This window comes from Bactrocera dorsalis, chromosome 2 (assembly GCF_023373825.1).
Source record: "Bactrocera dorsalis isolate Fly_Bdor chromosome 2, ASM2337382v1, whole genome shotgun sequence".
Lineage (NCBI taxonomy): Eukaryota > Metazoa > Arthropoda > Insecta > Diptera > Tephritidae > Bactrocera > Bactrocera dorsalis.
In genome coordinates, this window is record NC_064304.1 from 105060943 (window position 1) to 105084496 (window position 23554).

Here is a 23554-nt window from a genome sequence, read left to right on the forward strand (position 1 = left end):
TATTTCATGTTACAAGTGTTTGCTTTTATGATGCTTTCTAGTTAATTTTAGCACTAAAAATATATAATATTTTCATACTTTCCGCCAACGGCATAATAACACCGAGCATTGTACGCAACGTGCATCAAGTAATACCGCAAGGGATAAAATCATTTATTTGCAACCCGTTGCGGCGCTCATCAAATGCAACAGCATGCGGTGGTCGCTCAAGCCACACAATCAACCAGGCCACCGACAACCATATGGCGCACTATTTAACCGCCAACTGCTGAACCACAAAAACTGTATATATACCAATACATTCAAGCATATATACTTACATAGTTGTTTGCTCGTTAATACAACTATATTTGTAAACAAGTGTTGGAATTTGTGTTAAAATATGCTTGGTATGCCAAGAGCGGCGCCTGACAACCGCTGCCACCGCTCAGCGCTGCTGTGGCTTGAAAATTCGCTGCGTTACGTTGTTTAAATGCGGGTATATGTGTTGATGTGGCTCTGCCTTTCCATGTAATCACTTTCTTCGTTTGAAATTTTACAAACCGCTGAGATTGGCTCATAAATGTATGCTTAGGTACATGTATTTAGTTCAAATGAAAATCCTTGTAGTGCCTAAATGTATGGTATAAATTTTATGGTTATCCAATATAATTTCGATTATATAGCTTTAAAAATATGATAAAGTCTTCGAACATATGTTCATCTATCGCCGTAATGAGGCCATAAGCGTATTAATATGTGATTAGGATGTAAAATTGAAGAAGCTGTTGCTCGCCGATAAGAGCAAGTCGATCGATTTGGGTTGAAAGGTATTTTCACATACCACATATGTATATGTATAGACCACATATGTATATATATAGATATTTATGCCTTACCCACATTTATGGATTTTACAAGCATGTTGGAGCAGTTGGATTTGTTTGTTGGGAACCTTTTCACAATTTAACACATGTCAAGGTATGCAATGGATTTTGGCTCCATGCCAGTAACGAATATTTCTTGCATGCTCAGCATGTTCCATTTTCATGTTTTACAAACAATTTTTGTTGTAAAATTTGCACGTTTGGTTTTTGTTGTAAATTCTGCACGTCTGGTAGAAGAACGTTTGGATTGAAAGGCGCACAAATTGCCATAAATGGGATAATGGTAATATTTTGCTATGGAACAGGCATCATTTTATATTTATGTACGTGCCTTGGCGTAGAAAATTTGGGCCATTATTAAATTCGGTATACATAAAGTAATCATAAAGATGATGTGCATCTATCTTTAAGACACATATGAACTTGTAATTAAATAAAATTGTTTCTAGGGTTATCTTTCGTTTGACCTTCTTATGAATAAATAGTATTATTATATTAAACAGCAACAAGTCGCTCAGAATTTATCACTCTAGACCCGTTGGAACCCTATAAGTGACTGCAAATTATTATTCTATAAATATATAATAGTTTTGTTCAAATAGTTGTTGAAAGCTTTGTTGAATATAGTAGTTTATTTCACCTAAAACTAATCGAGATAGATATAAGGTTGTCCGGAAAGTAAAAACACTGATTTTCCTCCGCCGCGACTGTACTTCGGAGCGTGCGCGCACTGACTGAATTCGGTAGAGGGCGCTCCTAGCTAACGAACGAGCGGCTGATCAGTTGTCTCCGAGCACCTGGTGAAACTCGGTAAATCTGCGATAGAGACGTTTGATATGATCAAGCAGGCTTACCCAGATGTTGCTTTAGCAAAAAGTGGTATGTTTCAGATGTGCGCGAAGATGGTCCCAAAAGTGCTCACTGAGGACCAGAAATTGCGGCGAGTGGAAGTGTGCATGTGGGTGATGTATCTTTGAGTATCATCCCGAGGCAAAGAGGCAATCTCCCGAGTGGCACATGCCGGTGTCTTCTCGCCCAAAAAAAGGAAGAATGAGCAAGTCCAAAGCATAAACGATGGTCATTTTTTTGCATCAGAGGCATCGTCTACCATGAATTTCTTCTTACTGGACCAACCGTCAACATCAAGTTTTACGTGGAAGTCTTCAAGAGACTCAAACGAAGGGTCAATCGGCTCCGACAAGACATCGCAGCCGTTTGGAAGTTGCACCACGACAACACCCTGGCTCACACCGCTTTTTTTTGGAACAGCTACCTAACCAAGGCTAGCATCCCAAAGCTTCCGCAGCTGCCCTACAGCCCAGATATGGCCCTCCAGGACTTTTTTAGTTTCCTTGCCTGAAAAGGCCGATGAAAGGCAAGCAATTTGAGTTTGTTTGTAAAAGACTTTGAGCATTAATATACTGATGCAAAAGTTTAAGTGACAGTGCTCGTAATTCATTCGCTCGAAATTGATTAAATTTATGAAGCCAAACTAATGTTGAAATTTAATTTACTTGGAAAATAGTTTAAAATTTAACCTCTTGAGTTCTGCCTCGTTCTATTCTCCACATGTTATTACATTTAAAATTAAAAAAAAAATCGTTAATTCCTGCTCACACTACTTGCATTATTCTCCATACACGCGCCTTTAATAAGAAAACGTCATCATTTGCTTTTATTTTCGAGGATAATGTCGGTTGAACACGCAAGCGTGTCTCAAAATAGAATTAGTTGAGTGCTTAATACACACAAGTGACACAAATATTGCTTTAATACATTTATTTGATGAATTATATTTGTGTATGTGTGCGAGAAATGCTTCATTGTAATACTATACCCTAAACACATAAGCACTAAGTAATTTCGAATGAGAAATGCATATGCACTTGTGTTTACATATATGTCTGGCTGTACGTATTTATAATGGTTATTGTTAAGGCCATTTGTCTAATTTTATATTAATGCCAATGAAAATCCCAAGTATGGAAAAATACAAAACTTAACTTGCATTTTTTGGCGTGTGCATAATCGATTAATGAACATTAGATTTACGTAGTTATTGGATGCAAGTTCTTTCATGAACCATGCGACGAAATATAACGGCATCTAATCGTAACATTGATGTGGTCACTTTCCATAAATGCTGCAGTTGCTAACATACTGATTAGTCATTGCGACCAAAAGATTCGCTAAGGAACAGTTTATAAGTAAAGTTTATCGTCTGAGTCCACACCTTCAATTTCAAGCCAAAAATATATTTTCTTGTGTGACTATAAATCTACCTAGCGCTATTTTCAAAGAAAAAGAGGCCAAGGTTGACAACTTCAAAAGTGTTGGTCGAAGTTGTTATTAAAGTGCCTAAAGCCTCAAATTTCGAAACAATAATATATATAGGGAGGTAGATTGAACAGTATAGATAGATTCATTATTGCTTTCAAAATATGGGTCTTTAGGGAGGCTGTACTATATTCACAATAAACGAGCATTCAAAGCATATTTTCGTGCATAAAATAGCAGTACGTTTGAATACTCGAAATATGTAAGCCTAAATAAAGTTATAACTAATAATAGTAATTAAAACTTTGGGCTGTGTGGCTCACTTTAAGGGAAAAGGAAGGTCAGAAATTAATATTTTGCAAGTATTTTGGCTGGGCAGATTAATTACACTCCTGCGGTCTGTTGGTAAAATTTGAATAATTTATGACCACAATCGAGATATCGCAGGCTTCAATAATAAGAAATCTCAGTAGAACTTGGTATAAATAGCCCTACTGTCTTATGGCAACTATGATCTCGAAATTGATCGAAATCAGTCGATACTTCCTACTATTCCTCATATCCCCAATATATTTACGCAACGTCAAATCTCTCAATTTTTGAAATATCGTTCTGAAATTTTGCAACCGTTTTCTTCTCACCTAGAAGCTGCTCATTTGTCGGAACGGCCGATATCGGACTGCTATAGTAGCTGTCATACAAATTGAACGATCGGAATGGAATGCTTGTATGGAAAAGTTTTTTATTTGACGAGATATATTTACGAAATTAAGCATGACTTATTGTCTAAGGCAGTGATGCAATCTTCGAAGAAATTATTCAAATCGAATTACTGTAGCACATAGCTGCCATACAAATTGAACGATTAAAATCACGTCCTTGCATGGAAAACTTTCATAAGCATAGTGGAATTTGGTGCAAAAAATTGTTAAGATCTCCTTAAACTTCCCTTTAGCCACCTTATACGCAATTATTGATTATGATTGCTTTTTCCCAATGGTCACTTTTTAACAACTGGCTTATTAAATACCACAAAAATGTGTCCAAAATGTTAATGTCCCTTTTGTGGAGCAATAGAACGTTTTTATGAATATTTCATTAAGTTGAGTAACTGAAAATTACCATTTTACTTATAATATATACATATGTACACACACAATTATGCACGCACTTAACAGCAGCGAGACATAATGAAATAAACGCGCCAGCGCCTAAGCATATGCAACAGCAATACACTTAATTGCCTAAATTAGCTGTATAAGGCAAACGCAAATAACTGCTAAAATAACAGCTGGTGAGGGGCTAAATTAAGAGCAGCCATACACAATACTAGCAACAAAAACGAAATAAAACGCGTCGCAACAAAAGCATACAAAACGACTTAACAATAACATTGACATGAAACAATGACAGAGTGCAGATTAAGCTGCACAACAACAATGAGCGCAAAAGAAAATAAAGAAAAAATGCGACAAAATATGAATGAAGCGGGGAGCAGCAGGCGATGGATATGAATGCACAAGGTCGAAAGTGTAACTTATGAAAACAATTATTCTTTTGAAAGGTGCAAAACGAGCCAGAAAATTGTGGAGGGGCCAAGCAGGCAGCCAGTGACGAGGTAACGGGGTCGAAATGACGGAGAAAGTTCAACTGAAATGTGGAAAGTGCTTAAAACTAAATAACAAAAGGCGATAGCAAAGGTCGAAGCCGTCAACAATGCGACGTTGTTTAGTGACACTCTTTGTTATTGGCATTGTTTCACCACCGCCACCTCCACTTCCGCCATTGTTGGCTGCAGGAAAGGTGATCATGTTTGCTTTGCTTATATAGTACTCTTTACTTTGTTAGGAAACTATATCTGGATATAAAGTGGTTAAAAATTGAAAGCGGACGATTGAGGGCAAACAAGTTTCTTCTTTCTTCTTTATTGGCGTAGACACCGCTTACGTGGACACAAGCAGACAATTTACATATTGTATTCTACAATTATGTCAACAGAGTAGGTAAATGTGGCAACTACAAGTTTATTTAGTAAGACCAGTCGTACATAAATAGTATAAATAGTTTTTAATTTTTTTATAAAGCTTTTAAAGCAAAAAAAGAAACCTGCAACACTCAATCAAATTTTTTTGTAAAATGTACACAATTTGCTACTCTTCTCTATCCGATTATAACTTAAAGTTCACAAGAAAACTTTTCAAATGTGATTTAAACCAATTTTAATTACTTAAATGTGTATTCAAACTCAATCTTCTTTTCCAGTTGAAAGCACTTTAAAGCTTTATTTAGCCACAACACCAAATGCAACGGACGCATGTGAGTAGGAGTCATTTATATAACGAGATGTCACAGGTGTCTAAATACGAAAATGGCATAAGGGTAATCGTTCATACAGAAAAGGTATCTAAAAATACTGCATTGATACGCCCATGCGAGTTGCACCATTTGACGTTCTACTTTGCAGAGCTCCTTTCAGACTAAGCTGGGTCGCAATCCTTTGAAAAGTAGAATACATATGTATTTGTAAATATATGTATGTATGCATATACCTTTCTTATTTTGAATTACACAGGTATAAAAGTGCATATTTAATGCATGAAGGGAAATGGGAGCGACGAATATTTGTACCACATACCAATTATAGGTAATCAATTTAATAATATAATGAGAAAAAAATTTTTGATAAACAAACAATTATTATTACTTTCACACAATAAGTGGAAATTAAACTTTGAGTGAAGAGAAAATATTATATTTTTATTTTAGTTATGAATTTGGTATATTTTTGAGACCGAAGATTTAGATTTAACACCCAAAAGAAAACATTGGAGATCATTTAAAGTATATATTAAATAGTCAGAGTAAGGAGCTGAATCGATTTAGTCGTATAACTCATGCGAACCTAAAACCGTCCAACATCATTAAAGTGGCTAGCCCAAGTAAGCAGCCCTCTTCAATACCTTTAGTATTATAGGTCTGAAAAACTGTTTCTGGAAAATTTATCAATCGAATAATTAGTAGAAAACTATGGAACTAGTAAAACGTAATATTTTCTCACCTTTCATAAGAAGACACTAATGTTTCAATCAGAAAAACCTTCCCAGCAAAAGTACAAAATATTTGTCCACTTTCTAAGCCCATTTTACAAATTTCGTGTTAAATGCATATTAGTGTTAATGCACACACTCTCTCTTTCTCTCCATTATATGTATATTTAAACAGCTTTTCACCCTTCTGTAAAGCCTGCCTAAATGTGAATAGTAAATTGCGCTTTTCTGTGACGTTGGTGAAAATGTAGGCATAATCCGCATAAAGCGGCATTACAAAAAGCATTCAGTTCCGTATGGCATGCGTGTATAACACTTCCACTCCGACACTTGCAAATATAATTTAATGTATTCAAATGTATACAAATATTTACAATATACAAATGCATATGTGTGTGTCAAACACGCTGTAAAACCCATGCCTGCAGGGGAAACTCGCAATTGCTTTGTGTTTGTAAATTTACACTTGTTTATAGAGCGTTCTAAATCATCAATTAATGAGTTCCTAAAGCTATGCTACAGCTAGATTATTTTTGTGGCTGAAAACTAAAATGTGCAGAGTGGATTTCCAAACATTTACTCCAAAATTAATTAATTATCTCGGAACCCACATGACCGTTTTCAACAAAATTTAGTACTTGATATTCATTTCATATTTCTATATCATAGTGCTAAAATGGGCTACATCGGGCAACAACCACGCCTACTTTCCATATAGCACAGTTTTAAATTCGATCTGATCCTGATTTTCTGATAAACCTTAAGCCGAATATGTCGGTGAGTGTATGAGTTATATATAGTGCTTCGATTCCGATCCTCAAGTTGATATTTTACACCTTAAGCCATTTCCCTGTCTTTGATTCCTGCAAGTTGTAAGTGTATACTATGAAATGTTCGGTTAAACCCGAACTTAGCTCTTTCTTACTTGTATATAATTGAATATTTACTATATACGAATAAAATGCAATAACAGGACTACAATAATAATGTTGTAATATTGGCGTAATCCACCTCAACATATACAGATTGGTCATATATATCAGATAACGGTTACACAGCGTTTCATTTGTGTCACATTTATTCAAGTGGGGTTTTCTGACGGATTAAATATTTAATACATATATTTATACACAAGCTGAACATAGTGAAAGCGCGCTCTGAATCGCCAAACAAATACAGGCTCTGTATGTGCGTTATAGTGGGTGTGAGGTTACCCACGTAGGCTTATATGCAGCGTGGGAACATTTTATTAATAGCAATTTTTTAATTATTACCGAAAGAGAAAAATTTGCAATGAATCCTTCTTAAGAGCTTATTAAACTCTGTGGTTGCTTAACATTAAACTTAATGAATTTCAATAATAATTCGTTAGAAGCTTATTTATTGTTTGCTAAATATATTAATTTGATACAATTTACATAAGTATTATACATGATTTTTTCATGTAAAATTTTACTAGTTTTGTGTTGGCCACTCGTTTTATATATTCTTATGATTCATACGAACCTAAAACGGTCCAACATCATTAAAGTGGCTGGCCCAAGTAAGCAGCCTTCTTCAATACCTTTAGTGTTAGAGGTCTGAAGAAGTGTTTCTGGAAGATCTATCAATCGATGGAGTAGTAGAAAACGATGGGACTGGTAAAATGCAATATTTTCTTACATTTTATTAGAAATCAATATTATATTATCTTCAAAAAATATACATTAGTTAAGCTCATCGTTTATTGAAACAATTTTACTTATACATATTATATTTTAATCTTCCAAATAAATACTTAAGACATCAGTGAACCTATTTTTATCACATTTTATGCTTTGGAAACAAAGAAATATAAATTTTATTGATAAGGTGTTTCAACAATGTTTATATTTCAACAAAAACACAGATTCAACAGTGTACCAATCCGGTCCGGACTACATCTACCGAACCTGCTGAAGTATTAGCCAGCATGCCGCCCATTGACATCCAGGGAGATGAACTCGAGCGTTTATATCCGACATGGGCACCTAGACTTTTATCTGACCCAAATACTTAGTGGGCATGGGTGCTTTAGAAGTTACCTTTTCAGATTCCACAATGACATTATTAACGACACTCATGTGTCAGTCGACTGATAATTGGAAAACTGTCAGCGAAGCGTCAGCATCCATAATGACAAAACTGAGATTTTTTGAACAAGTTAGGCGTCCGTCAGTCCGCACAATAGAGGAGACTTAAATGTCCTGTCCCTCCCACGAAGTAATACTTAATCGGTGGTTCCGTGGGAGAGTCCCAAAAGAGTGTACCAATTAAAATATATGCTAATAATGCCCCCTACTAAGGACACTAGTGGGTTCAGGTACAGTATTATAGAGCTTTACGCTGTCATCATTAGCACTCCCTGGAAGTCTGACATGCATTTCAATTTGTCTAATAAATATTTTTGCGCAAAGAGCGTGTCATTGAAACGAGATAATAATAAATGTGCATATATGTATATAGATTTCGGCATATTTCCCTCATATACTAGTACATGCCATATGCTACACAAAACCCCAGCAAATTCACTGTGATGCTTTCATCAGCAGGTATACGGAATATAATTAATATCAACTGCCAACAGAAGTATTGAAAATATTCCAGCCAACAGCAGAACTTTTGCCAATTAACCTGCCAGTGTGATTTTGTGCGACACGTCGTATGAGTGATTTTATAAAATCGTTGAAGCGCACAAATCACTCATACACCATGTGACTTGAGTAAGAAACAAATTTTAACTTGCGTAAACTTTGGTCACAAACAAAAAATAAAAAACTGGCACGGTGAAAGTTAATTGAATTTAATGAGACTGTTTTTGTGATGTAAATAAATATTTTAAACATTTTTAATGAAATATTTTATTTCGAAAAATTGAAAAGGAAACGCTCGTGTGGCTATGATAACAAATAATAGGTATGTTTATTTGTGGTACAAATTTGGTATGCAAAGCATTACTATGTTTGGTTGTTGTTCACTAGATTTTTGAATTAGCTGCGGAGTTCCGTATTTTGGTGATATCCTCAGTAGAAAGAGTCAACCCTTTATAAATGAGTTGGAAATATTTTAAAAACCCTATAATATTTAAGTTGTAAAATCGGTTCGAGCACCAAGTATTTTAGAGATAAAGTTGCAAAAATATTAATTTATTATTTAATTCAAACACATATACACTGTCAAAAAATAGTACCCGGAAATTGTACATACTATAAAACGAAATATACTTAATTATTCATAAATACTTATTTGGTTTTTTCTTTTGATCGACTGAGAATGGGTTCCATTCCGATGATTGCTGACTTGTTTGCCCATGTCTCAACGGCAATTGAGTGAATGTGGCATCGGAATTGGCACGATCAAGCATATCCAAAGAGAAAAAAAATTCAGCTTTAACGGAACGGTCGAGGAGGAACACATTTGGTACTCAAAATATCCACTAAAATCATTCAAGAGAATTTGGGAGAGATTTTGAGCTCTCCTGCCATCTCTCTAACACTTTCCGTTTGATTTTCATGCACCATATCCTTCACTTTTTTAATATTTTCATCAGTGGAAAATTAACTTTATCATGAACTTTCTAACACCCAGAAGGAAATTTCGAAGATACTATAAAATACTCGTATATTAAATGAATAACACTTTGATTATTTAACGGGATGAGCTGAGTCAAATTAACCATATCCGCCTGTTTGCTCGTCTGCCTGTCTATACGCAATCTCAGTTTTTGGGATATCAATCTGAAATTGCCAACATATTCTTTCCTCCCTAAAGAGTAGCTCATTTGCCGAAGTCTCTAATATCTTATATCGATCGGAATCAAGTTTTTGTATGGAAAACTTTTCCAGTCGAAGAGATATCTCTGCAAGATTTGGCGCAAATTATTTTTTATGCTAAAGATATATTCTCTGAACAAATTATTTAGAACGGGTCACTATATCACATAGTTTCCATACAAACTGAACGAACAAATTGAAGTTCTTGTATGGAAAACTGTTTTAGTTTATGAGATAACTACACAAAATTTGTCATGAATCTTTGTCGAAAGCAACGGTACAATTTGTGAGTATAGATCTATAAAAATCAATACTTTTATGAACACTTATAGCTTCGGCACAAACGAAGTTAACTTTTTCCATGTTTCTAAATCATTTTATAACCGAATTAAAAATGCATATTATTTTATTAAAAATAATATTTACATGAAAAATATTTATATAAAGTGCATTGTGCCATAAGTATAAAAAAAACTTATTAATTATGTGTAATACGTTATTGAACTCAAAACGCAGTGACATTTACAATATAGTGTCAACAAACTGCTTACTAAAATATAAATACATATATAGTATAAATTCACTTAGTCACAACTAAGCAATGATTAATTTTATAATTTTTTTAATAAATTTTAAATATTGTCCAAAAAATTATGCAATGATGCACGTAGTTAACAACACTAAGTAGCCACAAATAAACGAGTTCACGCACACATGCACACAAACACAGAATCTAAAATAAAATATGAAAATTTGTTCGCTTAATTAACTACGCTACGAAATAAACGGTAAATATGCGATACGCACCAGTTGGCTTGCTGCACTGTTATTGTGGCGCTATTTGTTGTTGTTTTTTTTTTTAATTCACGCTACTCGCACAAGCGTGTAATGCAATGTAAAGTGCCAAATTATGTAGAGTAGTCGACGCTTTAATGGTACTCCAGTGCAGCGCTCAAGGCGCCGACGAACAATTGAGCAATACGCTTTGCTGTCGAGCTGGTTGCTAAGTAAATTTCTGTTGCTATTTTTGTGGCTTTTTTTTGTTTTGTTTGTGCATTTGTACACAATTACTCTGCTTTCGCTTGGTTGTTATACCTTTTTTTCGTATGTAAAACTACACACACGTAAATTTGTGGTAATTTCGCTTTTTGTTGTTGTTATTGCAATTTGCTTCTTACTGGTTGTTGTTGCTATTTTAAGCTGCTAGTTATGGCAATAATGCGTTTGTTACATTTGTGAGACATGAAAGTACATATAAATGTGTGTGTGTATGTACATATTATATATGTTTGTGCTTTGCATTCATTTATGCCAACACTGCGTATGAGTGATTTTGCGCTTAAGCGATTTTGGAAAATCACTCATACCACGTGTCGCATCAAATCTCCTTGGCTGCTGATAATTAGCTAAAATGTTTTTGTTTCGTTACTTTGAAAAATGGTTGAATGTCTTATGGTCACATGTATGTATGTGTATTAAAGTGATTTTCTTTTAACGATATTTGGTTTTCTCTGTGTTTTTTGAAAATCTGTTACTTTATAAAAAATGGGAAGTTATGCCGCATAATACACAATTTCATGTACAATAGTAGCTAAGCTCATACAATAATTCAATTTGCTTAACATGGGCATCTGGATTTCCACCTGACCCAAATACAATATTAAGCGGACATGGATGCTCCAGAGGCTATCTATACAAATTTCAAAATGACGTCAGTCGAACAATACGATATGTACGGAGTCCATAGAAGACTCTGAACATCTGTTTTTTCATATTCCTCGGTTTCTAAACATAAAGGAAAAGTTAGAAACTGCACTAGGTGGTAGTTTAATGGTGGAAATTTTTACTGCTCTTATGGTATGTGTGAGTCCTCTGATAAGTGGAAAGCTGTTCGCGAAGCGGCAACTTCCATCATGACTAAATTAAGATAGTTACGGCAGCATAGGTGTCAGTCCATCCGTGCTATAGAGGAGACATAAACTGTCTTGTCACTCTCAGGAAGTAATACCTTATCTGGTGGTGGCCGTGGGAAAGTCTTGAGTTGGGAGTAGGTTAGGTTTAGTGGATTTAAGTTCCGCACTTCGGCTTTCGATGCTTCCCCCTACTATAAAAAAAATTAAAAATCCTTATTTTCCATAAAGTATAGTACTCGTACAGAAAAAAATATTTGTTTGCATTATTTTACTGTAAAAGTTATTGAATATAGGTAATATTTACATTGTGCTCTATTTGCCTTTAAGTGAAAAAATTATAAAAAAAATAGAAATTAATAGTAGTTTGAAACTTGTCGGAAGCGAAAGATAAAGCAAAAATGCATTGATGAAAATAATTTACAATCTGAGGTCGGGAAATGAAAGAAGAGGGATGTGGTTGAAATATTAAGAGTTAAAAATGGTGAAATAAAAACATTTTTAGTATAAGATAAAACTAAAAACCCCAAAATCTTGGTTCTGTGAATTTTTTACATAAATTTTGAGGTTATGCGACAAAAGTTTCTGTTCTGAAGTTAAAGATCCTTTCATTACCTACAACATTACCATACAACATTTTTCAATAGGATTTGTAGTTTTGCCTGAAACCCCTAAAATTCCAACCTTCCCTCTTTCCATTTGTCGAACTTCGTTTATAAATGGATCATGTTATTATGCTCTGATCACGGTATGTTAAGTTCGCCACGAAGTTTACAAATGATCAGTATTACGGGCTGATAGCCATGTCCATCTATCTGTCTGTATGTCTGACCGTCTGCCTGTACATACGCGTATTATTACCTCAGTTTTTGAGGTGTTCATTTGACACTTTACACAGGTCCTTTTCTCCCCAAAAAGCTGGGGATTTGTTAGAATTCCCGACATTGGATCACAATATCATATAACTGTCATACAAACTGAACGATTAGATTCAAATGCTTCTATGGACAATATTGTTATCTAACATGATTTATTCACAAAATCTGGGACCCATCTGAATATTTTTTTTAGATTGAACGACTATATCATGCAGCTGTCATATAAACTGAACAATTGGAATCAAATTCTTGTAAGGAAAACTTCTTGTTTGACAAGTGTTTTATTAGGTTCTAAAATATCTCCATTCCGCTTTTTTGCTCTTTATTCAACGCTTTATAGAAAGTGTTACAGTGATCGGATTTAGTTCAAATATGCGCCATTTCGTTCGACAATCTGTTTCCATCTAGACGGCAACTTCATAATATCAACGCCAGTGCTTATGGATCATAAGCTCTCTCGAGTTCAAGTGAGGCTCAGCCAATATGTTATATTCAATATGATCATTTCAGCATATGAATATCGGTATATTTAGTTAATTATTAATATGTGAAAAATTCAATGAAAACAATTATTTTATCCCATCGCTCCTTCTTTAGAGTAGGTTAAACAGAAGTCAATTTTGTAACTTTAAACTATTGTCTATCTAGAATTTGAGCTTAGAGTCGACCAATGAATGCAAATATTGGGTATAAGGGGTAGAGAGAAAGAGAGAGGAACAGTGAATGGATTTCACCTAGTTTGAGTACCAAACTCGACAATGATATTTCAATTATTTAACATTTTATAGCAACAAGATACTCATCCCTTCCCATGGCAGTCGAGTCTCAGTAACCGGAACGGAGCCGGATTTTTAACCGACAAGGGAGTGGCAACTCGCTACCAGGCCTCGAAATTGCTTCAGCCTACTAAAACAACAACAACAACGAAGATTATCATAATCATATATAAAGGACTGTGAAAAGCACCATTTGTTGTTTTGTATATTTGCATTGTTTTCTTCTTCATATTACTAGATTATATACAATTGAAGTAGGAATATTTTGTTGAAGTTATATACCTATATACTACATACCGCATATATGTATCTATATATCAGTATACTTCTTATTTCAATCGCCTAATCAATTTAAAGTGAAACTATAGCAAAAACAACAAAAAAGTAATGAACAAAATAATAAAATTATTGACGGTAATGGTGTGCGTAAGTTGAGTCACAATTGCTTTGACTGCAAAATACAAGCAGACGCCGTCAAGGACAACCGCGAGCATATTACGCGCTTCAGTTTCTGTTTTACGGTGTTTTCTTTACTCAATTTCGTAAGCTTGTTCGAGTTGTTTGTGTTGACTATGCCACACACCGACCGCCTAATGCCACTCAGCTAGCATTTTCAACACTTTCAAAAAACACTTTACCGTTAAGCCGACTTTACTAACTTTTCTGTGGGTCAAGCGAATTTTAAAATTTTTGAAATTTTCATTTTAATGGAGATTTTCACGGTAATGTAATACACATTTTTAAATAAATATTATTTTTTATAATTTTTTTAAACAAAATTTTTATCAAATATTATTTTTAAAGATTCTTTAATTTCAACTTTTATTCACTCAGCTTACGCTTTTGCTCATCTTCTTGGCGTATAGAATGGTTGAACTCCACATTTTTGCCACCGTTGATTACACAACACCGAACTTCAACACATTTCGATGCTCACTGTCTCCACTTATTTACAAAATTTCAATTGCAACAATAACAATAGGAAATGAGTAATAAGAAAAACAACAAGTAGCAACATAAAATAAACTAGCACAAGAGAAAATTAAATCGCATACATAATACATATGTATTTATGTAGGTCTATATGGATGTATATATATGTATATATGTATATACTGGTATATATACACATATGGAATGTATATTTAAGTGGGTGTGTGCTTGTGCGTTGCGAAACAAATATTATGCGAATTAGTGTGTGCAGCAGGCGCACAGCAGTTGTTAGGCGGCAACTGCGAGTATTGTGTAAGCAGCTTTGCTCCATGCAACCGCCATGGTATTTTTTTTTTTGGTTTTTGCGCCCGCATTCACCTTAGCATATGCAAAGTTATGACCAACTTTCTTCAATTGCCACAAAACTAACTCACGAGTGATGTGAGAAACTCAGTCAACTTAGTCAGCGCACAAATAATTCATCAGTGAACTGCCGCAGGAAGAAGTGAACACGCAACACTTTCAAATATAATACTCAAAAACATATAGTTTTACTTCACTTTTTCAATTAAACTTAATTCTTACATTCGTTTGAAGTGTCATAATATTTTTTTTATTTCAAGTAATTTCATTACTCCGCTATTAAATTGCTGCCTTACATTGCACTTTCAGTTGTTTGGCATATTTTTGAATTCAAATTTAATGCAAACACATTTATTAGCTGTAATTTATACCGTTACCGCTTTAGAGTTTCGCGTTTTCTTGGCGACTGTTACGTGAGAATGCTTAGGACGGACTGAAGGCATTATGCGGTGGCAGCCTGTAAATATGAGTTCAGTTTGCTTGCATTGACTGTAAGGATATTCACCACACTGCTTTCAATATGTATATGTGTATGTGTAAGTGGATTATTATTTTGTGTTCCCAATAAACAAAAAGTTTAATATTTATCGAAATCTACCCAAAAGAGAACTGTGCTGGCTTAGCGAGTAAGTATGAATCAAGCTCTGTACTGAAGTAAACCATATTCCTGCCGCTGTTTTTCCAATAGTCTTTAACTGGTATCGCAACATATGCCGAGCGTTCTCCTTCCATCATGACAATTATTGTCTGGTGTCTAGCCGCAAATTTTTCCGCAATCGCTCGGTTCAACTTGCTAAGTTCTTGTCGATAGCAACATTTTTTAATGATTTCACTGTTGGTCACAATATACATCAATTGCAATTTAAATATTTTGCGAGCTCTTTTTTTGTTTGGCAACAATATTCGTATTTCTCCAAGTCGTGCAAACTACAGTTGGTACACTCTCTGGTAGTCACGCTGATTTTTCTATAATTTTAAAATTCTTAATTTATTCTTCAGAAGCTATGACGCCCCTCTCAAAGTAGATACTTACACATTTACCAACGTTTTTGCCAATCCTGGAAACAGTCATTAAAGTCATAGTTATTCACGTTAAATGTCTTCAATTGACTGAAAGCGGTTTCCGCCGAACGGACGCTTGAAGTTTGCTGAATAGTCAGAAGTCACACGGAGCTAAATCAGGCGAATACGGTGGTTGCGGCATGATATTGACTAAAAAATTTGGCGAAAAACTCACGAAGAATCAATGCCGTATGCGACGATGCATTATCATGGTACAAAAATGGTCCGTACTGCCGGCCCCTTTTAACGAATAGCTTTACGCAAATGATGAATAACACTTGGATAGTATTTCTTGTTTACAGTTTGGCCTGTCGGAAGAAATTCCAAGTGCACTACAACTCGATATTCGTAGAAAACTGCCAACATATCCTTGATTTTTTAGTTGCTTTCACGTGGTTTTTCGGCTTTGGCTCACATTTGTCAGGATATTCGGCCGATTGATCGTCTATTTTCGGGTCGTAAGCAAAGATCCAAGATTCATCGCCCGTTATAATAATATGTAATTATGTATGTTATGTTGTTAATATATGTGTTAATAAATTGCAGTTCGAAAAGAAAAGTTAGTTGGGTATAAATTAGAGTTTGCATTTAGTAAGCGGTGAGGTTGAGCAGTTGCCTTTGGCTTTCTTTTTGGTTGTACGAACCGGAAGAATATGAGCTGTTAAACGCTTGAAAGAGAGTATGTAGTTTCAATGAAGAGAATTCAAATTAAAAGTCTCTAGAGAACTTAAGCCCTATTTGACAGTCTTTGGTTGAAAAAACCTGGTTCAAAGTCATAACTGATTGTCATATTATATCATGAATGTCAGCTTAGAATTTATATTATCATTCCTAAAATCATCTGGCTTCATCCCATTTCTCTCAATTTCTCAAACTTGTTGGTAATATTACCGCTAAAAATATAAAAAGTGTTAATTCCTTATATATCGTAGTTTGCCACGATGTGTTTAAGAACTTAAAGGAAACGCCAGGGTCCCTATAAAGTATATACAGGGTGTAACAAAATAGATCCAAGTTTTAAATATGTCGCCATTTCAATTAATCATTACAGTTGACCAAGATACAAAACTATTCTGATCATATTTTGTATGAAATTTTCGAACTGCGGCCGCCAAGCTTTCCTTATTTTTGAAACATCGTTAAATAATGAAGACATTTTTTTTCAATTTTTTTTTAGGATTGTCAATACTTTACCACATAAATGGCGGCTAATTTAGAAAATTAGTGAAATTGGACTACAGCCACGCCTATTTCCCATAAAACACAATTTTAAATTCCATTTGTAAATTTTACTTCTAATCACACATATCAAGAATGTCCTCATGTGTCACCTTATGAATTGTTGTTCAAGCCACAAGGTACTGAATATGTGGCTCCAGTGCTTATAGTTGACTATTTCCCGGAAATATCGGGCAAAGCGCGAGATATGTGTATATAATTGAAATGCAGAGTATATCTATGTGTTTTAAATGGGTTGAATCGAGTCAATACTTCCCTTAACCATCAAAATTTTCGAACGTTCGTGTGACTTTTATTATGTTAGTTTTCTTAGAAAAGTTGAGAGAACGTGGTTTTCTTATAACGGTGCACATTTGTGCTTAGATTGGATCAAATCGGATGAAAACTCGCTCTAGACCCCATATAACTAACAGTCTCATGTACTTGAAAGCACTTCCCGGACTTTATTCCTTGCAAGTTGAAAGAATATGAAATCTTCAGTTATACCAGAACTTATCTCTTCCTGACTTGTTTCTTGTATTTCTTATTACTCCAAACATTTTTACAATTAATAAAGTTTTGAAAGAATATGCATTTCCAGAACTAATCTAGGAGAAATTAAGGATTTACTTTTTCTCTTAATAACATTTCATTCTCTTTGTATTAGTATGAGTAATTTTTCCTCACACATTATAATTTCACCGCACACACTGCGCAGAATCCAACACATTGACTAAATTCAAAACAATTGGAAATTCACCAAAACAAAACAAAAATAAAAACAAAGCCAACTTCGTGCAGCTGATTTCATGCCATTTGTATTTCTCCTTTGCCTTATCCTTTTCGTAACGCTTCTTATGCTTTTCATTGGCTCACTTCACAAAGTTCAGTTGAATATTTCTTCTACTCTTTTTATTCTCACTTTGCGCGCTCTGTTATTATTTGAGGGCCAACAAACAAAAACAAATGTAACGGAATCAATTTCAAAGGCAAGTTCAGACAACGGTCAATTGCCCAATTTTATGCCAACTATAAAGTGTGTCGAATAGTTCGACTAAAAAGTGAAAGGCGATATGAAAAGAAAAACAACAAAAACAAGCAAGACAAACCGTACAACACTACAAAATGAATATGGGCAAACAGACATTGCTGGAGCGCGCTGGCGAACCAAAAGGGATAATGGCGTGCAAAGATTGCATTTGCGACAACACAAAGCAGCAATAAAAATGCGTCGGCCAACAGACCGACTGACCCAGCAAGCGGCGGCCCAATGGCTCCGACACAATGCGCCGAACTGGGGAAAGTGCCAAATCGAAGTGGAGCAAAGGAGCCTTGAGGCACAACTGACGCTGTGGTTGCAAGTGTGTATGTGTGTGTGTGTGTCCATATGTATGGGTGTGAGTAGTCGTGTTGGGCGACAGTAAGCAATTGGCTGCTTAAGTATGAATGTAAATAGCGCAACATATTCGAGCACGCACACACAAGCATACACGTACGTGAAGGATATATGAGTACAGCATTTAATGAGGAATGGTTGTGTGCTCTTTGCATATATGTCGGACTATGTACATATGCACATGCATGTATATGCATATGAATTTGCTATGAATTTATAAATATGTATATAGTTACTCGTTTATATGCATTTGGATTTACCATATAGTTATGTCTCGGCTTTTTGTTACTTTATATTTGCCAGTTTGTTGGCAAAAGTGAGTCATTTCCAGTTACTCTTGCTAGCATTCATTATTTGTGTCTTGTTTTTGTCATGCGACATGCGACCCAAGTGCGTAAGAAACATTTACTCGTAAGAAGCTAACGAAGTGCGGCGCCTGGTTGATATGCCTGTAAGCTTTATCTCGCTTTAGGCATTCCCTGAATTATTTCGGTTAGTGAAGCTTTTCTTTCTTATATGAACTTTAACTTTGATCTGCATCTCACTATATTGTATCAGTCCTCCAGTAATATTCCAACATCCTTAATGTTTTTCTTTGTACTGAATCCATCAAATAAATTATATTATCCCTTCATGGATATCAAATGCTTTCTCATGACCAAATTAAATTCGAGCAAGATGAGCTTGCTAGGCAATTTTTTGCCTTACATTAACCTACTTTAAGAGGTTATATCGATTTCTTCTTTATTGGAGTAGACCGTCATCAGAAGGGGGGCCTCTCATCCAAGGCTGTTGGAAATTTTTCATTGGCGGTTTCTTTCTACGTGGCGGGTCCGAAACCCTGCATACAACCCTTCTCACTTAAGCTCGCCTTCGGACGGATGTTTTTTGGCTACCTAGAGGATACTTGGTCTAAGACTGAAAGTCGTGTGCAGTTTCAGCCATATGTTAAAGAATTGTCACTCTCAAATTAATGGCGTTCAGAGAACTTTCCTCACTTGCGTTAACTTCTTCTACACAAAAATCTTATTCCTTTGACAATACCTGACATATACATACTCGTATATCTATTCACAAGTGGACCTTACAGCTTAAGCTAGCGTATTATTCTCAAATATTTCACTTCCTCCATAATTGGCATTCCTCCTGTAATTGCTATACAATAGATGGTCCTTGACCATCTTTCGCAAAATCTCTTAAAAAAGACCGCTGTAAATTATTGGAATATAATCACCAACTAATTCAACTAATCAAGCATAAATCGGCCAATACGTCTGCAATTCACGTTCGATATTCATACAGTGTTCATCAATCGTGCTGGTTTGTTGGCATAAATCATAGTATTGAGGAGCCCCACAGGAAATAGTCTAACGGCGTCAATTCGCACGACCGATATTTTCAATAAATCGATTGATACGTTCGCTGTGCAGCTTGTGGCACCATCCTGTTGGAACCACGTATTGCCCAAGTCCATATCATCCAATTCGGAAAAAAATATTGGGGTATCATTCAACGGTAGCGATTCCCATTCACAGTAACGCGCCGGTCTTGATCATCCCAATGACGCCGCTAGCTCATAAGCCGCACCAAACCGTAATTTTCCAGGATGCAATGGTGACTCATGGAGTACGAGTATCCTAACTGTTTTATTAAAAAAAAAATGTAACGCTCTTATTGAAAAAACCCCTCTTAAAGTTTAGGCCACTGACTCCGAATTCCGTAATAAATTTTAATAATTTCGACTTGTTGTGGGATCGTATATCTTTTCATGGAAAAAATATGGCGTCGTCTCTTCAGGTGTCGCAAAACGTTGACCTCTTAGTTTATTTATCACGAACAGTAATAAAAATAAGTAATTTGGTGCCAAAATCCACACTACCATATACGGAGAATGACTTATCAAATCGATGTTTTGAGTGCTCAAAAATGAAGTTGTTTCAATCGATGAGTGAGAGCTAGCATTGTCGTTGTGAGGAGTGATGCGTCTGGTTTTCGTGATTTTTTGAAAGACAACTGGCAAAAAAATGGCTATGTGCCACTCGAAATTAAATCCTTCGAGTTGTTCCAGTGATTTAATTGCGACGTGTCCAAGTTTTCCAAAAAAAAGCAACCACTTGCTTGGAAGTGCTTCGTGCGCCAACAACTTGGATTCGGCTCACTTTTAAAACACCCACAAAGTCAACAACTGTTTACCTCTCGGGGTCATACGCATAAACTCACGATTCATCATCTGTCACGATATCATAGTCCTGTTTCGAAGCACCGCTATCGTATTTTTTAAACATTTTTCTTGACCAATCGCCACTTGCTTTTTTTATCGATCGATAAATTGTGTAGAATCCAAAGTGAACAATTACAGTATTGAAGGTATGCTAGTGCCAATAATACCCATTGTTGTCTCAATCTCACAATAGGTCACATGACGATCTTGGATTACCTTTTTGTAATTCTTCTTAGAATGATCTGCGACCTAGATTGAATTCACCATACTATCGATAAACACTGCTGCTTGATGGAGGTTCTTCTCCAAAAATTGAGTTATGTTATCTATGCACTCTTGATGAGTTACTATGAAGTAGAAGGTTGTAATCAATTTTCCGTAGAAAATGTTCGAGATTTAATTCCATTTTTTGGCGGAGAAGAATATTTTAAGCTACTGTAAATAAAACAAAAAGCGCTCGTATGACAAAATGTTCTGAGCTTACTTACCATCAAAAATGTCAAACTTTATGGTAAATTTATGAGTTTCCAGATTGCAACACTAGTCTAGACTAGAAAAATTCCGAAATATAAAAGGCAATGTACCTAATATCTTCATTCAATATGATTTTACATAAAAGATTGATACTATGAATAGCCATTCCATTTATAAAATACTTAAAGAAGCCATGTCTAATTATAGGAATTACTTGCGCATTATCGTAATTGTCGAAATTAAAGAAAGTCTGTATATGAAACTCCGCTAAACGTATTGTTCTAATATATCACGTTGGTGAAACATAAGGATATTTATATAGCATAGAACGTAGACTTATTAAAAGAACTTTGGAGATGTTTATACGGCACCATGGAACTGTAAGTCATCCAAGTCAGACCAACTAAATTCGATTATACAATATTTGCGTCACTTCCAGTTTTCATAGATGAGATGATAAACATATATAGATATAGCAGATTCCAGCTGGAAGTGAATGGAAATTGTGCCTAGTGTTCAGTGTACTCAGTGGCCTAAAGTATCACCAGCAGGTTTTCCAAATACTAATGTACCCACTGTTTGTGTTTTTGAATGTCTAACCAGCTACTAAACCTAAGAGATGATTATCAAATTAAATTGTTAAGACTTATGACAACAACTCAGGCTTATCCACACACACACACAAAAGAATGAGTAGCTTTGTAATCTGCAAAGAATAAATTTTTGTAAAAACGTGCTAAAGTGAGGCTATTTGCCATTACCCAAGAGCAAAAAAATGCTACTCATCGCATTCCGTTGGCGCGCAACTGCGTTTCAGCGACACACCTGTTGGTACACGCATTCCATTCGACTTGCTAATGTCCTTTTTGCTGCCGCACTTCGCATTCTCCATATTCAGTTATATGCGCTGCCACCTCGTGCGCATAAATTGTCGGCCATTTATGCGCCGTCGTTTGCATTTTTCTGTTTGCTTTGTGTTTATTCATCCACGGATTTGCGTTAACGGGTTTGTTTGTACAAATGTAGATAATTATATGCATTTGTGCATTTACTTTATTCTATTTCGCAGAAATATAATAGCGCCAAATTCAATTAACCGTAAAATTTGTTCCACGAAATTATTTGGAATTGCCAGTTGTCTGCGAGTATTCGAAAATGAAATTATGCCAACGATATTTTTAGTGGTTCTATTTTAGTATATAACAGTGAACTGGAGTTTTCATGAATGTGATTGAGTCACATAATTTACTATATAATGGAAAGACATTGAAAAATACACATGTTTTTGAAACCACCCGATTACTAGTTACTTGAAACTTAGTATTATATATTTATAAAACAATGTGACGAAAAGTATATTCATTTAATGGCCAAAATACTCCCTAAAACCATGTTTATCATTTAATTCATTAAAGTGAAAAATTGAGTACATTAAATCATGTTGGCAAAAAATAGTAAGACTTTATAATTTAAATTTCGTGCCGAAAATCGTTCTTTGAAATATTTTTTTTTATGTTGCTATGACTGTCAGTGACATCTGTGACGGTCATCAACATCAACCGATGATCAACACGTCAATAAAATACAGGAATTGGCGCTTGGAAAAAAACCAAGGTTATATTGACAGTTTTCTTCGACTGTCGAGGTGTGTTGCACTCCGAATTCCTTCAGACCGACCAACCCGTCAATAAGGAATATTAGACAACTCTTCGTTTTTGCTCCACGATAATGCACCGTCGCATACTGCATTGATTCTTTTTAATTTTTCGCCAAATTTTCAACCAATATTGTTCCGCAACCACCGTAGTCGCTTGATTTAGCTTTGTGTGACTTCTGGCTATTCAGCAAACTTAAATGATCGCTCCGGTGAAACTATTTTGCGTCAATTGAAGACATTAAACGCGAGTCGCTAGTCATGTGTAGAAGTTCACGATTGTGAGGAAGGTTCTCTGATCGCCATTCACTTGGGAATGATCAGAAACAATTCTTTACATATGGCTTAAGCAGCTCACGACTTTGATCAAGTATTCTTTGGGTAGCCATAGAACATCCGTTTGAAGGTGAGCTAAAGTGAGAAGGCGAAACATCCCCTCCACAGGGTTGTGCTCTAGGTTTGGGGCCCGCTACGTAAAAAATACCCCCAATGAAAAATTATAACAGCCTCGGATAAGAGACCCCCTTTTGATGACGACGATGGCAAACAAAATAAGGATTACGATTTACAATCCGGATCAAAGCGAAGTTCTTCAACATATCGCTGATTTGCGCTCACGCCCCGACTGAAGAGAAGGACGATGCGACGGTGAGGGCTGCCCCCGCTACGATGTCAAAATCGTTCTTGA

General features: G+C 35.4%; 1 protein-coding gene across 8 annotated transcripts in view; it reads right to left on the minus strand.

Moving 5' to 3' along the window:
- Positions 1 to 15334, minus strand: part of LOC105222487 (uncharacterized) — a 66431-nt gene extending 51097 nt beyond the window's left edge. Inside the window, exons 1-2 of one of the 8 annotated variants that reach the window (XM_049450627.1) lie at positions 15138 to 15334; positions 10789 to 11181 (exon numbers count right to left, since the gene is read on the minus strand). The gene's annotated coding sequence lies outside the window, so the exon portion shown is untranslated. Of the gene's footprint in view, positions 1 to 10788; positions 11185 to 14856 lie in introns of all 8 variants that reach the window. The other 7 variants (XM_049450626.1, XM_049450625.1, XM_049450621.1 and 4 more) reach the window with 7 other exon arrangements.
- Positions 15335 to 23554: the final 8220 nt, after the last annotated feature.